General features: G+C 43.6%; 2 long non-coding RNA genes across 2 annotated transcripts in view; one reads left to right on the forward strand and one right to left on the reverse strand.

The window, feature by feature from the left end:
- The window catches only part of LOC112670254 (uncharacterized), a 121,331-nt gene extending 107,919 nt beyond the window's left edge, over positions 1 to 13,412 (reverse strand). The window contains exon 1 of the long non-coding RNA XR_004802930.2: positions 13,252 to 13,412. This is a non-coding gene — a long non-coding RNA (uncharacterized LOC112670254). The remainder of the gene's footprint in view (positions 1 to 13,251) is intronic.
- LOC118350004 (uncharacterized) lies at positions 1,216 to 15,830 on the forward strand. Its single transcript, XR_004802932.2, has 3 exons — positions 1,216 to 1,440; positions 2,585 to 2,675; positions 15,575 to 15,830. It is a non-coding gene; the product is annotated as an uncharacterized LOC118350004 (long non-coding RNA).
- Positions 15,831 to 16,696: the final 866 nt, after the last annotated feature.

Consider the following 16,696-nt stretch of genomic DNA (forward strand, 5'->3'; position numbering starts at 1 on the left):
CTCAAATCTACATGGTTTGAACTCTGCAGTGATCCGTGGCTTGGCACAAACTGCATGTGAGAGCAGGAGCAGGAGAGCAGGCACAGTGTTTGGCAGTCCAGGTGTGCATGACCTGCCTGGGGAACAGTAGAGAGAGACCTGGGTGACCACTCTCCCAGCAGAGGTCAGGAGTGTGTACACATGGTGAGCAAGTCACTAGCTGGTCTCATGGCATCTGCTTGTTTCCATGCTTCTGGATATACAGCAGTTAGGTGCACACATCCCACCTTGCTTTCTCTGACTCTATGTTCAGAACTGTGTGAGGGCTCCTGTCTGCCACTCCACTTCCCAGGGAGGGGGACCCCTCAGTGAAGAGGCATGTTACTCTGAAGGTGCTCAGACACTACCCCATACCAAAACCAACAGGGCAGTGACACATCCACCAGCACAAGAAATTTGGTGTCTAGGGCCTACAGTCCTGTGAGGAGCTCACAGAAATATTTTAATTTTAATTTAAAGTCAGAAAAAAAGTGAGTACAATGATAATGAATATAAGATAATTAATCCAGCCTGGATTATATTTACCTTCATATAATGCAGTCATAACATATAATTTTTAATACTTCTTCTATATAGGAGAGAGCCCACAAAGGCAAAAGTACTCAGGGCACCTGAAAGCCCTATGTGGCCTAAACACCTGACATCTTCTGACTACAAGAAGGCTAGGAAACTAGAAAGCCAGAGCACAGAAATGCCTTTTTCCTTCCTTCTTTCAATCATTCAATCCTTTCTTTTTTCTCTCTTCCTTTTTCCTTCTCTCCTTCCTTCCTTCCATGCACCCGAGAGGAAAAAAAAAAATGTGTGCCTGAAACAGTGGCCAGAGAGCCTGCATCTGTCAGGGAAGATGTTTAGAGGGAGCCACACTACCCATATCAAGTGAGAAAGAAGCCCATGGGACCCAGTGGAAGATGCCTGGCTTCACACACTGCCCCAGCCTCCAAGAACAGGCCTTCCTCCAGGTCCTCATCCTGGCTCCATCACTCCTCTGGTTGAAACTGTTGAGCATCTACTCCAAGTCAGACACAAAGATGACAAGGACCTGCCTCTGCCTTCTAGGCCCTCCCTGATGGGAAGGGACATGGAACAAACAGGCGATGACAAAGCAGTGTGACACACATAGTGAGTCATGCCATGGTCAGGTGGGTCCAGCTGCAGAGGCAGGACTGTTTTCCAGAGAAGCGCCCCTGGAGCCCAGAGAGGAAAGGTGTGGGGAGGCCAGAGAGTAAGAGCAACATAATGGGGATTGTGTGTCAAAACACTCACCCTCTGGCTACGGAGATTGATTGCAAGGAGACAAAACTGGAAGCAGGAGGCATTTAAGGAAATGGAAGTAATCCAAGACAGAAGGATGTGAATCTGAATGAATGTGGAGGCACTGGGATAGAGAGGAACCGAGCAAACGTGAGACAATGAAGTGAGATCTCTAAACTCAGAGATGAGTGAGGTGGCTCAAACCCCCTGGGTTATCAGGAAGATGTGGATCTCCTGGGAATGGCACAGAGAGGAGGTTGGGTGGCTGGGTCTGGAGTGTGTTGATTTTGAGAAGCACCTAGATAGGCTTTGGTGGGCATGTGGAAACCTGGCAGTCTAAGCCAGAGATAAGCAGTTTCCTCAAGTGAAGGAAGGCTGTGGTTTAGATAAGCCTACCTGTTCCTGTTATTGCCAGAGGCAACCAGAATGGATACTCCAATGGATGCTCTAGGAGTTGCTGGCTTTTTACCATGTTGTGAAGACTTTGTCCAAAATGCCTTCCTGAAACCCCTTGACAAAGTCTGTGATTCTGAGGACCACTGGGAAACAGCAGCAGGCTACTGCCCACAGGACAGCAGTCCCTCCCTCTACCTGGCTATACCTGGCCCCAGCACCTCAGGCCTCAGCTCCCACACCTACTGCCTGCTCTCTGCAGCTATCTGTTCCCAGGCTAAAGTACTGGGCTCTCAGCTCAGTACCCACAGAAGCAATGGAACATGAGGAGGGTGGGTGAGAAAGGGGAAAGGGGGCAGGGTGGGGGGAGGTGGGAGGCAAGAAAGGGAGCAGATGGGAAGGCAAGGAGATGTGATTACTGGCTAGCCTTGTGTGACCTTGGGCAAGTCCCTTTCTGAAACTCTGTCCTCAACTGTTAGAAGTTAGACTGTTCTACTGATTTCCTCAGCGGCCTGCAGTGTTAGTATATGGCAAGTCTAGGAACTCATGGATCCAGAGAGCCTAGGCCATGGGCACTCACTGGCTCTCACACCTATATCTGAGTCCTCCCATTCATGGCATGGTGTACTCAGAGCTTCCTGGCTGGGGTGAAAAGTTCCTCCCCTAACCAGCCTTGCACTTTTTCTAACTAGCTAGTCCAACAGAGAGAGCAGTCTCAACTGCTCTCAGCTTCAGCCAGACCCTCCCTTTGCCTGGTGGGGTGGCCCTGGCTCTCTCCACCCCTAGCACTCTTTCCTGTAGTCCTTGCTGGCCCAGAGAGGGACTCCTAAATGCCTAGAGAGTGGGCAAAGCCCTCCCCTTTGCCACCTTTCCTAACCCATTGAGTGTTTCCGTCTTCCAGGAGCTTGTATGAAGCTGACAGGAGCATCCCCCAGACCCTTTGTCCAGACTCATGAGCCTGTATTCCTGTCCAAGCAAGACCCCAAGACTTGGTGAGCCTCAGCCTGGGTTCTCTTCCTTGGGGTGCAGGTGTCACACACAGGGGTGGGCTGCCCACCTCATTCCACATGCAGAGTAACCAGTCCATGATGGTAGGCAGGAGTAATAAAGCCCCCCATGCCAGCGATGGGCAGAGAGGTTGCCATGGAAAGGGGAGTCAGCAAACCAGCTGGTGCTGGAAAACACTTCAGCATTTAGACAGATGTGATACTAAGGTCGGTAGAGCGCATAGGATAAAGCTTTGTTCTGCTTCAACAGCATAAGGGAAGAAAGGCTCTTGGACGCTTGAATAGGTTTTATTGTGGCCTTGGCTCCAAGTTCGGTTCTAAGGACTCAGAGAGTTTACTGCTTATTTGTGAACTTAGGAGAGAGAATAAGAAACAAACAAAGCCTAGTGCTTGACAACCATACTCTACCATGTGAAATCACTTTCCCAAGCTCCAAGGAAGCAGAGAGGGAAAAGCCAGAGCCCCTCACATCCAGGCATTTGTTACCTGCTTGAGAGACAATGACAAAGAGATTTCAACACCAAGTGGCAGATGAAGACCTAGCAGTTCAGAGAGGGATGAAGAGTCCCAGGCCCTCTTGGTGCGCACACCTGTGGTTTAATTCTCTGTGCAGGGACAGGTTTGAGCTGACGTTGCCTTCCCAAACCTCCCAGCAGGTTCTGATTGATAGGGGCCAGACAGCACACCACCTGACCACCCTACTCTGTTGAACATAACCCATCCCCAGGTCAGCTTATCACTCCCCTTTTCCATCAAGGGAGATGGAAGCTTGGAGAAATCAGGCAACCTCCACAGTTAAGGGGCAGAACCCACATTCACAAGCTGGTTCATCAGATTCCTAAACCCATGAGAGATGGGAGAGAAGAGACTGGCCTAAAAGAGTTGGGCTGTGAGCAGAACTTAGCAGACAACTGGGAGAGGAATATTCCAAGCAAAGGAAACAGAGCAAAGAAAAGATTTAAAGGATTAGATTCAACATGAGAAACATTTTGCCATTTGTTTGAGTCAAGTAATTTATGCTCTAGACTTGCTTCTGCTCAACTCCGTGGAATGCTTAATCTTTCTGAAATTTAATTCCTCTCTTGCAAGATGGGGTATATTGCAGGGTCGTATGGATGCTGTGTTAAATGTAGTGTCAGCCATGAAGGTGCTTTCAGATGGTCAAGGCACCAAATAAGTATAGGACACTGTTGTTAAATAGATTAAGTTTACAGGTGACTACCAAGTTAAGCACAAGCAACCCGTGTGAAAAAAAAGACACAGTATATCAAGATTTGTTAGGAAAGGAGGCAAGTAGAAGCCTCTTGTGATGCTGCTCCCTGCTCTTGCCATTTCCCAAGCTTCTCTGAAGCTCTCCACTGCCCCCGTCTTCTACAGGGCGAGTGGCTATAAGAGGAAACATGCCCACAGAGGGGGCCGGCACAGTTCCCTGGTAGATCACACCCTCACCGGCCACTTCCCTGTGTGACAGCACCACGAGGCTGTGGGCTTTAAGTGCAGAAAATGCACTTGAGAATTGGTCCAGGGAAACACATGGTGGGTGATCCTGACGTCCTCAAAGCCACTGCCTAATGTCCCTGCTCCTCATGGCCACCTCCAAATCACCTACCCAAGAATCTCCTGTCCACGGACTCCAAGGTCTCTCAAACTCTGCTAGTCCAGCTGCCTTGGCCTCCACAAGAAAAGGCTTTTTTTGACTTCTACTTCTATGTATTTACTAAATTTCACCTTATTTCTGTAAAACTATTCAAAAAATAGGAAAAAAATAGAAAAGTGCAATTACCCCACAGCCCACCACCTAAAAAAAACTTAAAAATTGTGTGTGTGTCAAAAGTCCAGGGCGAGATGGCTTCCCAGGGTAATTCTATCAAACGTTTAAAGAAGAAAAACAATACCTATTCTACTAAAGCTGTTCCAAAAGATAGAAAGGGATGGAATACTTCCAAACTCATTTTATGAGGCCAGCATCACCTTAATTCCAAAACCAGACAAAGACCCCACCAAAAAGGAGAATTATAGATCAATATCCCTGATGATCACAGATGGAAAAATTCTCAACAAGATACTAGTCAACAGGATCCAAAAATACATTAAGAAGATTATTCACCATGACCAAGTGGGATTTATCCCCGGGATGCAAGGTTGGTTCAACACTTGTAAAGCAATCAATGTGATTGATCATATCAGCAAGAGAAAAAACAAGAACCATATGATCCTCTCAATAGATGCAGAGAAAGCATTTGACAAAATACAGCATCCATTCCTGATCAAAACTCTTCAGAGTGTAGGGATAGGGAACATTCCTCTGTATCTTAAAAGCCATCTACGAAAAGCCAACAGAAAATATCATTCTCAATGGGGAAACCCTGGGAGCCTTTCCCCTAAGACCAGGAACACGACAGGAATGTCCACTCTCACCACTGCTATTCAACATAGTCCTAGAAGTCCTATCCTCAGCAATCAGACAATAAAAGAAACAAAAGGCATTCAAACTGGCAAAGAAGTCAAACTCTCCCTCTTTTCAAATGACATGATGCTGTACATAGAAAACCCAAAAGACTCCACCCCAAGATTGCTAGAACTCATAGAGCAATTTGGCAGTGTGGCAAGATACAAAATCAATGCCCAAAAATCAGTGGCATTTCTATACACTAACAATGAAACTGAAGAAAGAGAAATTAAGGAGTCAATTCCATTTACAATTGCACCCAAAAGCATAAGATACCTAGGAATAAACCTAACCAAAGAGGTAAAGGATCTATACCCTAAAAACTATAGAACACTTCTGAAAGAAATTGAGGAAGACACAAAGAGATGGAAAACTATTCCATGCTCATGGATTGGAAGAATTAATATTGTGAAAATGTCAATGCTACCCAGGGCAATGTACACATTCAATGCAATCCCTATCAAAATACCATGGACTTTCTTCAGAGTGTTGGAACAAATCATCTTAAGATTTGTGTGGAATCAGAAAAGACCCCAAATAGCCAGGGGAATTTTAAAAAAGAAAACCATATCTGGGGGCATCACAATGCCAGATTTCATGTTGTACTACAAAGCTGTGATCATCAAGACAGTATGGTACTGGCACAAAAACAGACACATAGATCAATGGAACAGAATAGAGAACCCAGAAATGGGCCCTCAACTCTATGTTCAACTAATATTTGACAAAGCAGGAAAGACTATCCACTGGAAAAAGAACAGTCTCTTCAGTAAATGGGGCTGGGAAAATTGGACAGCCACGTGCAGAAGAATGAAACTAGACCATTCTCTTACACCATACACAAAGATAAACTCAAAATGGATGAAAGATCTAAATGTGAGACAAGATTCCATCAAAATCCTAGAGGACAACATGGGCGACACCCTTTTTGAACTTGGCTACAGCAACTTCTTGCAAGATACATCTATGAAGGGAAACAAAAACAAAAATGAATTATTGGGACTTAATCAAGATAAAAAGCTTCTGCACAGCAAAAGAAACAGTCAAAAAAACTAAAAGGCAACCTACAGAATGGGAGAAGGTATTAGCAAATGACATATCCGATAAAGGGCTAGTATCCAAGATCTGTAAAGAACTTATTACAGCAATGTCCACAATAGCCAAACTGTGGAAGGAGCCTCAGTGTCCATCAAAAGATGAATGGATAAAGAAGATGTGGTTTATGTATACAATGGAATATTACTCAGCCATTAGAAATGACAAATACCCACCATTTGCTTCAACGTGGATGGAACTGGAGGGTATTATGCTGAGTGAAATAAGTCAATCAGAGAAGGACAAACATTATATGGTCTCATTCATAAATAATAGTGAAAGGGAATAGAAGGGAAGGGAGAAGAAATGGGTAGGAAATATCAGAAAGGGAGACAGAACATGAAGACTCCTAACTCTGGGAAACGAACTAGGGATGGTGGAAGGGGAGGAGGACGGGGGGTGGGGGTGAGTGGGTGACAGGCACTGAGGGGAGCACTTGACAGGATGAGCACTGGGTGTTATTCTGTATGTTGGCAAATTGAACACCAATAAAAAATACATTTATTATTTAAAATAATTAATTCATTAATTAAAAAAAAGAATGCCAAAATAAGAAGACATGTTTTCCACCCTAAAAAAAATAAAAATAAATAAAAAGATAAAAAAAAGAACTTATTAAACTCAACAGCAAAGAAACAAACAATCCAATCATGAAATGGGCAAAAGACATGAACAGAAATTTCACCAAAGAAGACATAGACATGGCCAACAAGCACATGAGAAAATGCTCTGCATCACTGGTCATCAGGGAAATACAAATCAAAACCACAATGGGATACCACTCACACCAGTGAGAATGGGGAAAATTAACAAGACAGGAAACAACAAATGTTGGAGAGGATGTGGAGAAAGGGGAACCCTCTTGCACTGTTGGTGGGAATGTGAACTGGTGCAGCCACTCTGGAAAACTGTGTGGAGGTTCCTCAAAGAGTTAAACATAGAGCTACCCTACGACCCAGCAATTGCACTGCTGGGGATTTACCCCCAAAGATAGAGATGCAGTGAAACACCGGGACACCTGCACCCCAATGTTTGTAGCAGCAATCTCCACAATAGCCAAACTGTGGAAGGAGCCTCGGTGTCCATCGAAAGATGAATGGATAAAGAAGATGTGGTTTATGTATACAACGGAATATTACTCAGCCATTAGAAATGACAAATGCCCACCATTTGGTTCAACGTGGATGGACCTGGAGGGTATTAGGCTGAGTGAAGTAAGTCAATCGGAGAAGGACAAACATTATATGGACTCATTCATTTGGGGAATATAAAAAATAGTGAAAGGGAATAAAGGAGAAAGGAGAGAAAATGAGTGAAAATATCAGTGAGGATGACAGAACAAGAGAGACTCCTAACTCTGGGAAATGAACAAGGGGTGGTAGAAGGGGAGGTGGGTGGGGGTGGGGGGTTGGGGTGACTGGGTGATGGGCACTGAGGGGGGCACTTGACGGGATGAACACTGGGTGTTATACTATATGTTGGCAATCAAACTCCAATAAAAAATATACAAAAAAAAGTGTGTGTGTGTGTGTGTGTGTGTGTGTGTGTGTGAATGTTATACCAGAGGTTACCCAAACCTACATGCAGAAGAATAGATTTCTGGAAATAATCATGTAAAATGGCATTTTAATACATAGCTTTTTAAAAAGCAAAAGCATTAAATTCAGTTTCACTGAATTTATCATGAAAAAATGAAAATGACTAACAAATTCAGTTTCATTGAATTTATCATGAAAGATGAAAATGACTAACAAATTTTCAAAAGAATCTTTCTTTTATTTGGCAGATAACTTTGTTTTTTTTTAATAAATTAATTTTTTATTGGTGTTCAATTTACCAACATACAGAATAACACCCAGTGCTCATCCCGTCAAGTGTCCCCCTCAGTGCCTGTCACCCATTCACCCCACCCCCCACCCTCTTCCCCTTCCACCACCCCTAGTTCATTACCCAGAGTTAGGAGTCTTCATGTTCTGTCTCCCTTTCTGATATTTCCCACACATTTCTTCTCCGTTCCCTTATATTCCCTTTCACTATTATTTATATTCCCCAAATGAATGAGAACATACACTGTTTGTCCTTCTCCAATTGACTTACTTCACTCAGCATAATACCCTCCAGTTCCACCCACGTTGAAGCAAATGGTGGGTATTTGTCGTTTCTAATGGCTGAGTAATATTCCATTGTATACATAAACCACATCTTTTTTATCCATTCATCTTTTGATGGACACCGAGGCTCCTTCCACAGTTTGGCTATTGTGGACATTGGGCAGATAACTTTGTATTCTATTATTGCAAAATCTTACAAACATATGGAAAAGCAGAATGAACAATAAAATGCCCTTACTGTCCACTTTGAACAAATCTAGACATGTGCCTAGGTTGAAAAGTTTTTCTTTCTTTTTTTCAATGAAAATGTTAATGAAAAAATAATTCACTGACAGAACTATACCTGGCGCCTTTCCTGGCCACTGCAGAGCACCTGCTTCTGCCTGGCCTTCACCTCGAGTTGCACTTCCCAACCTGGGCTTCCTGTCCTGTGTCCCTTGGTGGGTGCCCTCCAGGAACCAAGGGGCAGCTCTCACTCCAGCCAACAGCATTTGACTGGGACTCTTTCAAGAGTTAGCATTGAGGTCACTGTGAGTCCCACCCATGACCTGCCAACAGTGTTGATCCAACTGGAGCTTGCTCCTTTCTGTGGCCCCCACCACTCAGCACTTACCCAGGATTTGTCACCACCTTTCCCAGACTCCTCCCCTAGCAAGGCCTCCCTAGGCCTGTCACCTCCCTGCCTTGTCTCCTGGGCCATAGAGACTTTTTTTTCAGTGTCTTTTGCTAAATATGCCCTTTTTGTATAAATAAAAGATAACTTGGAAAAAAAAAAAAAAAAGCCTGTTTTCCCAACTAGTCAAATTCCGTTCCTGGATGCTGGACACTGGGCACTCAACACCTACCCACCCACCCCACACCTCCATAGTCAAACCAGACACAATGCCCCACAAGCATTTTACATTCATTGTCTTGTATCCACATCCTTATCTAGAAAGTTGGCCCTGTTATTATCTCTGCTCTAGGGAAATGAGGACTCAGAAAGCAAAGCAACCAGTTCAGGTAGAAAGGGCAAAGCTAAGATACAAATTCAGATCTGTCAGACATCAGAGCCTGGGTGCTGGAGCTAATTTCTAAAAGGATTTTGGGCTATATGTAAGCTGTCTGGGTACTTATGCTGACAAGGAACAAATATTTGGATGAAAAAAGTTTTCAAGAGCAGCTGGTGACATCAGAGCTCCTAACCCCAAGCAAAGTGAGAGGAGATTTCTGTCCAAGAGATCATTTCCCTGGGTTTCCTACAAGAAAAGACTATTTGGAAATCCTCTCCTCTCTCGACTGTGGCAGGCAGTGAGACTGAGTAGAGTATTGTTCAAATGATGATGAAAACTGAGCATGGCTGGGCCACCCAGGCTAATGCTTCCAGAATTCTACCGACTGACCACAACAATTCAGTGAGTTGTGAATCTCATATATTAGCAACAGATGAGGGTATTTGTAAAAGTTGGAAATTCAAAACAATCATTTTTGGAGGATGATTTTATAGTAGCGATTGAGGTTTAAAACCAACAATAAGCCTGTATTTCTTGAGGCTGAAGCTCAAAGCCAGCCTGATGGTACCAGCTACCAGCTCCAAGGGCACAGAGGCAGTGAGATGAGCCAGTCTGACACCATGTACACTGGGACCCCACATCCACCATCACCAGCTACGGTCTCCCTCCCTTAGTCCTCAGGCACCAAAGAATCCATGTGCGAATTCTATCACTCAGGGTACAAACAGGAGACAGAAAGCACATCAGTAATTTGAACAGGAAAAGTGCAACATAGAAGTGTATTAACTAGTAACAAGAGATTTACTACTGAGAAGGGATAAAAGAGCTCTAAAGAATACTGTAGGGCTAAGCGAGAACTCCAAGCAAGGAGCCAACTTGGCTGGGTCTCAGACCTCAGGGAGATGGTGTTCATGGGGTTTTCTGAGCCACTTCTAGTACACAGCCTGGGCCAAGGCTGGAAAGCAGGATGCCTCCCAGGGTGTGAGCATATCTTGGTGGAAGGTAAGAGCCCCAGGGTGTCACACACGCCACTGGCAACTATGCCATAGGGGCTAGAAAGGAGAAAGCACCTGCAACAAAAGTAAGAGCCTCTTCCTTCTCCAATGTATTTCCAGAACCGTCTACTGACAAATCTAACAACAACAAGAAAATGTTTACAGGGTCCAGCTCCAGCATCTCAAAGCAAGGCAGAGATGCGTGGATTTGGAGTTGCGGAGAAATAGATAGGTACCTAGCTGCAGCACTGTTTGCAACAGCTGCAAACTGGAAATAACCTACATGCTCATTGATAAAATAGGATAAGTAAGCAAAATGTGGTAGAAACATACAAATGAATAGGACACTGCAATAAAAATGAGTGAATTCTAACCACACACAATTACATGGCTGAACCTCAGAAACATAAACTTGAGTGGGAAAAGAAGTTGCAATAGACAACATATTTACAAAGCTTAAAAACCAGTAAAACAGTATGATATATTGTTAAATGATACATATAGACATAGATCAGCTACTTTTAAATGAGCAAAATAATGAAAAAAAATACTCAGAGAGGCTACTTCTGAGAGTGAAATGGATATAGGACAGGGAAGAAGCACACAGTAGTTTCAAATGTATTGGTAATATTATAGTTCTTGTATTGATGGCAATTTCACGAGCATTCATTTGATTACCATGCCTCAAAGTTTACACAAATGTAACACTCGTTACCTATGTACCTCTGTGCATGTCAGAATTGCTTCATAAAGTACAAGGAATCAAATTTTATGAGGTGGGTTTGGGAGTTACCTGGTCTAACAACTGCTCCTATTCAAAAGGCCTGGATATCTTAATTGATACAGATCCATATGAGCCAGCAGGTGCCAGGCTATTGGCAAAACAAATGCAAACGTTGCAAAAACATAAGCAAAACGCCCAGGACAAAGGAAGCTATAGTCCTCCATCACTCTGTGAGGATCAGATTACATCGAGCTATCTGTCCCCAGTCCTGAGGGACCTTCCAGGAACACAGACCATCTGGAGCACTTTCCAGTAACACACGAATGGGCGTTCTTACAGCATGAAGAGCAGATTTAGCCTAGGTAGCTCACAACCTGGAGCAATGGTAGGAGAAGGTGGAGGGTACTGGATCTGGGCTCAATTAAAAGAACGATTTGCACAACTGAAAATAACAAGTGTTGTGAGGATGTGAAGAAAATGTAATCCTTGCTTCTTGCTTGGGGGGAAATGTGAAATGGTACAGCCGCTGTGGAAAATGGGATGGCATTTACTCCTAAAATTAAATATATAATTATGATATAACCCAGCAGTTCCACTTTTGGGTATATATTCAAAAGAACTGAAAAGAGGGATGCCTGGGTGGCTCAGTGGTTGAGCACCTGCCATAGGCTTAGCACATGGTCTTGGAGTCCCTGGATCAAGTCCTGTGTCAGGCTCCCCACGAGGGGTCTGCTTCTCCCTCTGCCTGTATCTCTGCCTCTCTGTGTCTCTCATGAATAAATGAATAAAATCTTAAAAAAAAAGAACTGAAAACAGAGACTCAAACAGATATCTGTACACCAATGTTCATAACAGCATTATTCCCAGTAGCCAAAAGTGAAAGCAACCCAAGTATCTACTGACAAAGGAATGGATAAAGAAAATGTGGTCTATATATACCATGGAATATTATTCAGTCTTAGAAAGCAAGAAATTCTGACCCGTACTACAATATGGATGAAACTTATGCTAGGTGAAATAAGCCAGGTACAAAAGAACATGTATGATTCTACTTACCTGAGATACTAGAATAGTCACGCCATAAAGACACAAAGCAGAATGGTGGTTGCCAGGGGCTAGGTGGAGGGGGTATGGGAGGCAGTGTTTAATGAACATGGAATTCCAATTTAGGAAGACAAAAGTTCTGGAGATGGACCGTGGTGATGATTACACAACAATGTGAATGTACTTAATCCACAGATCTGTATACTTAAAAAATAGTAAATGTTATGTTATGTGTATCTTACCACAACTTAAAAAAAGAACCATGTGTACTGAATAGAATGGGCTGTCTTGGCAAGTTCCTTGTTACCAAAAAGGTTCACACACAGCCTGGGCAACCATCTTGTTGGGAACAATCTAGATTGGGAGCTCTCATGGCTCTGGCCAAAAGCTCTGCTTGCAGGAACCCAGTGTGGGGTTCAGGAGCTGGGAATGGAATATAAGCAGGCTCCCTACATCACAAAGGAGTCAGCCTGTATCTAGGAAAGGTAGATGGGTCTCACCAGCAGACTGAGCTATATCCTGTCACAGACACTCAGGCTTGAGATACACCTGAAGGAAGGTGGGATGGTCTGGAGACTTCTCTCTCTCACTGACACAGGGTCCCCAGGAATGAACTTAACTGCTTTGGGGTTTAGGCCTAAGCCCCAGGCCCTCAGTGTTACCAAGCACCTTCTGTTTTCATCCAACACAGTGTCAATCTTTGGCAGGACCAAGCCCTTAGATAAGTCCCACCGCAGGTTACCGGGTCCCTGGCCGGGATCCTGGCCTAGCCCAGTACTGACACCAGGTCCCAGCCTGAGCCGGCTGACCACACAACTCTCTCCAAACCAACCAACTTTCACTGTTTCCTGATAATGATTAGGGCCCAATGTAGTCTTACTGATAGTGTGAAAACTTAGAAATCTTAACTTTGAACTGCAACATACATCTAGACAGTAAAAAAGGAACTAAAAGCATACCTCTGCCAAAAATTTCTGATAAGCTCAAAAGCTCAGTCCTCAACAAGAATAAAACCTGGACCAGCTTTGAGGTCACCCTTCTGCCCTGAATTCCCCAAAAGAAAGTATTTTTGAAATAATGAATTGAACTTCTTATCTGTCCTTATCCTTCAAAACTCATTTTCAAAGCCATCTCTCTCAGAAGCCACTCACCTTACTCAAGCAAAATCAGGCTGTGTGTCTTCACAGGGTTTGGTTTCTACCCCTGTCTCAGCACCTACTGTGGTTTTCTTGCCAACCAGGTCCAGGAGCTCAGTGATGGCATGATTTCCAATACCACAAAGTGCATGGCATGCAGTAAACACTCAACACATGGTTGCTGAAAAAGTAAATGCATGCATGCATAAGAATGAATACAGGAAAAGCGTAATTTTTAGCTTTGAGCCCAAAATTTGCTTGACTCATTATGACACCTAGTGGTGACTAGTCTCCATTGCAGACCCAACAGAATCTGCATAATTACCCTAAATGCATTTCCTTTTGTTCCAGCAAAGGCCTTCTGAGTGCCAGCTATGTGCCAGGGACCATGTGAGTGCAGGGGACATTTAGAAGCTGGTCAGTACCTACTCTTGAGGGGTTTTAGGCCAGAGGCATCAAGTGCTGCTCACCACCACAGAGAGTCAGTATTGTCATTAATGTTACACCATCCTAGGGAGAAATGAAGAACACTGAAGCTCCAATGGCCATGGACCCAATGTGAAGAAGAGCAGCTTCTGAGAGAAATGGAAACCCTATTACCTGAGCTACATTGTAACATCATCCTGTTTATCATTCTCTTTAAAGCTAACTTGGGTTCCAAGTTTCAGGGTATTGTCCCAATATTATTTCTGGCTTCAGCCAACATTCCTGGAAAGTTACTACCTAAAGCCACTCTGGCTTCCTTTATGCCTCCTCCTACTGGAGGAAGGATGCTAGGGAAGGAGACTGAGAAAGAGAACCCAGTCCTGCTTTTTAGTCTCTGTTTCCTTCAGCCATTTTTTCCCTTCTACTTCTCCAATCAAGCTTATATAAACTTGATACCATTTGTCTTTCAATTACGTGAAGGAATAATTTTTAGCTATGGACCAAAATAATACTTGGCTCATTATGACACCTAGTGTCATCACTAAATACTTCAGCTATGGTATACTGACCCTATGGAATACCAGTTAGCCACCAGACATCAAGATGTAATGCTATCTTATCACTAAAATATGTCCCGAGTAAGCTTTAACAACAGCAACAAAAATGTCAGAACCAGCTCTAAATCCAAACACTGTGACTAGAAAGGATGTTCATTAAAACTTACCTACGTGTTTATGATAGTTTACTTTTTTGTATATTTTTAATATTTTTACATGGCAAGAATACATTGTTTTAAAATCAGAAAAACAGGAGCTATCTTCATAAGCAAACAAACAATTAAACCCTATGTTTCAAATATGTCAAATCCAGCTACTACACTTGACTGCTGAGGCAGGAGATAGACATACAGAAAAACATAGGCATACAGATTGATAGATATATGAAATATAGATACATAGAAACATCACCTGTGAGAACAATGGGAAACCCACATTCTGAGATTCAAGGTGAACTATATGGTTCTTACTTTCCTTTGAAGTGACGTAGTTCTTTCTAATACCCCTAACAAGGCTAACGGACAGTAAGATCAATCTGTAACTATACACACTATAAAAATTCAAAACATAAAAGCAGTTATCAGCAGAGGCCTTGGGTTTTCCACGTTCCAGGATCTGGTACAGCTTCTCTGACTAGAATAGACTCTTCCCAAGGCTCACATTTACAGTAAATGTAATTACACTTTAATGGCATTCATCTCATTCTGTCACTTTTTCCATAGCTCCTATTTTTAACCAGCACAATGGGAACATTTGTCCTCTGATTCACTGACGAGTTTTCAGGCCAGGAGTCTGGCTTTTAAAATGACAGTACCCTTAATCCTATCGCTGATTTTTTAAATGAAATAACAGCCTGTAATTAAAACAACGGAGCAGAGGCAACCTCAGTGAAATAAGAATCGCAACTCAGCACTAAATCCAGGTGATGGGATATGCCAGCCACTGTGCTAGAAGGTAGGAAATGGAGAACAAGTTTCTGATCCTGTCTTTGTGGCTTTGAAAGTCACTTGAAAGTCCTGCACCACAATCCCTACAGAAAGGGGCACTGATTCTTAGATTCCGTTCAGTGAGGCCCACCCAGTGGGAGTGATGAAAGTCAACCCGGGGCTTTTGCTCTTCTGGAAGAATCCCAGGTGACAGTTCTGCCCACTTGAGCAATGCACTTGGGTCTACCAAAGCTAATGGGGCTGTTGGGGCTCTCCATCCATGGTCCAATTATGTACCATGAAAAGGTGGAGTCTATCTCACCTGCCCCTAATTCTTAGCTGGCTAGTTTCAACCAGTACAATGTAATGAGAGTGAATCCCTGTGATGTCTGGGGTTAGGTTACAAAAAGCTACCTCCCTTCCTTCTAGCTGTCTTCACATGCTGGAACCCACAGAACCAGAACCCAGCTATCAGGATGTACAAAGCTGGGCTATGACCAAGACATGTGTGTAGGTGCTCCAGCTGAGCCCAAACTTCAAGCTATCCCTGTCTGGCCCCAGACATGTGAGCAAAGACGCTCCAGCCACCTGAGTCCCTCCCAGCATCTTGAGTCTTCCTCATTGACTAACATCGTGGAGCAAAGGCAAGCTGTGACCACCACCGTGGTATTGATTCACAGAATTTGTGAGCATAATAAAAGAGTGGTTGTTTATGTCACTAGATTTGTGGTAGGTTGGTGGGAAGCAGCAGCAATTGGAACTCCATTATCTGAGGTATGAGTTCATATAATAAACACCTAGTGCCTACTGTATGTGAGGCCCTGTCCTAAGCAAGATACAAATATTAATTTGTATTATCATATTAACCTTTATAGCAGTCCTGGGAGGCCTATGCTATTATTGTCTGTATTTTACAGTTAAGGAAACTAAAGCTCAGAAAAGTTAAGTAACCCTACCCAAAGTTGCACAGCTACCACGTACCATTCAAACTGAGGTGATCTAGCTCAGAATGTGTATTCTTAAACTACCTAGTAGGTGCTTAGGTTCTGCACAAATCTTTGGAGACTTGATGCATCAACTCTACCTACACTATAGGCCCCAGCATCCACTGAGTATCCTTTCTTCCTTTATGCCTTACCTTGCTAAGATACCATCAGATGCTCCAGGGAAGCCCACTTATTTTGCTCCAGGGAAACCCATCTATTTTGTACACCTCAAGAAAGCACTAATCGATGCTTTGTCTTGAGGAAAGGAGAAGTTCATTATGCATCTTTCAGACCGACCTCACGGTGACTCCTGGTCCTGACCTGATTTTTCTCAGGCTCCAGGCAGGGGCTAATTTACATTGCTGCAGCCACACATGCAGCCAGAGATCACTTCTCCGGCTGCAAGCCTTTGCTCAGCAGTCATTTTATTTGGGTACACATTGAGTTCCTTGAATTCTTGTGTGCTTACTCAGCAGGCCTGCTGTCTCAAAAAGAGGACACTGCATGACAATGGCCTTCAAGAGCCCTTTGGAGCTTTTAGGCAGTGGATTTCTTTGCTTCTGTA

The sequence above is a fragment of the Canis lupus genome, chromosome 10, assembly GCF_003254725.2.
Source record: "Canis lupus dingo isolate Sandy chromosome 10, ASM325472v2, whole genome shotgun sequence".
In the NCBI taxonomy this organism is placed as follows: Eukaryota; Metazoa; Chordata; class Mammalia; order Carnivora; family Canidae; genus Canis; species Canis lupus.